At 41.3% G+C, this 1,585-nt stretch overlaps 1 pseudogene; it reads left to right on the forward strand.

Moving 5' to 3' along the window:
* Positions 1 to 253: 253 nt before the first annotated feature.
* LOC125643334 (small ribosomal subunit protein uS11-like) lies at positions 254 to 785 on the forward strand (annotated as a pseudogene).
* The last annotated feature ends 800 nt before the right edge of the window (positions 786 to 1,585 follow it).

Raw genomic sequence — 1,585 nt, forward strand, 5'->3', positions numbered from 1 at the left:
AGTTTAGCTTCATGTGTTTCTAGCATTTTTTTGTTTGTTTTGGTCAGCAAAATAACCTGTGCATTTAAACATATGCCTAATTGTCAATGGTTTTAAATTAGTATATACCTCTTGCTATATCTTTGGTTTTCTAAACTTCCATCTATGGATGAAATGCCTGTGGTTTACAGTATGTATATGGCATACAATTAGTCCCTGGCATTTTTCTCATTCCACAGAAGCTTATAATAAATGCCTATTAACATTTCCGGTGTTGGGTTCCCGAGAAAACGCACAAAAATGGCACTGCATAAGGGTAAGGAGAAGAAGGAAGAGCAGGTCATCAGCTTGGGACCGCAGGTTGTCAAAGGGGAAAATGTGTTTGGCATCTACCATATCTTCGCTTCCTTCAATGACACTTGTGTCCCTGTAGCCAATCTCTCTGGCAAGGAACCCATCTGCTGAGTGACTGGTGGTATGAAGGTGAAGGCCGACAGAGACAAGTCTTCATCCATGGCTGCTATGTTGGCAGCCCAGGATGTTGCCCAGCGGTGCAAGGAGCTGGGCCTCTCTGCCCCTCACCTCAAGCTGCGAGCTACAGGTGGAAATAGGACCAAGACTCCTGGACCTGGTGCCCAGTCAGCCCTCAGAGCTCTCACTCATTCTGGAATGAAGATTGGGCGCATTGAGGATGTCATCCCCATCCCCTCTGACAGCACTCGCAGAAAGGGTGGTCGCCGGGGTCGTCGTCTGTAAACCATGGCTGGCTTTTGTTTCATCATTAAATCTCTCAAAGAAAAAAAAAACATACAAAACAAAACAAACATATATTACTATAATGAAAGAGGACTTTCTGATCATGAATGCTGTACCCTGGGAAGCCCATGAAGAACAGAAGTGTCCCATAAACAGCAAAAGTTGGGGATAAAAGGACTGCTGGTGAACTTTTCATTTTTTCCCCCCATTTGGATTGTACAGTACCGTGGGATTTCAAATAATCGAACATACTGAATTAAAATGTACAATTACAAAGTTCTTACCAAAGAGAATTATGCTCCTCTTCAAATTTACCTTAGAAACTACCAACCATGGCACATGAATGATCTCAACAGGACACCTCCCTTGACCCACCCCATCCTCTTTATTGCCCCTCTCCCCCATCCCACACAACTCTTTACTGCTGCATAAGTGCTCATGTTCCTATCACTTAAGTGTTACCAACCAATGCTTCTAAATACAACACTGTGTTTCCAGCACAGTGCTTAAATGGTAAACAGAGAATTTAGAATCCTGAGGTTTGGTGCAAACCCACATTTACAGTAAGCACACAAGGAAATTTTGTTTTGTAAGCTATCTATAAATTTTGAAAAGAAAACTATTATTGGATTACTGTAAATTTTTTCTTTGGTTTGGTTTCTAAAATAGGTTTTTGGGAAATCCTGATTGTTTCCCAGCACTTATTTCAGAAAGTGTATTTTGGCAGAACATGACATGATCCCTAAGAGTCTAATATAGGGTTGCCAGTTTTGGTTGGACATATTCCTGGAGGTTTCATCACATGACAATCTAAATTAAAGATTAATTTTTATTCCTGGAGACTCTAGGA

The sequence above is a fragment of the Caretta caretta genome, chromosome 10 (genome assembly GCF_965140235.1).
Source record: "Caretta caretta isolate rCarCar2 chromosome 10, rCarCar1.hap1, whole genome shotgun sequence".
In the NCBI taxonomy this organism is placed as follows: Eukaryota; Metazoa; Chordata; order Testudines; family Cheloniidae; genus Caretta; species Caretta caretta.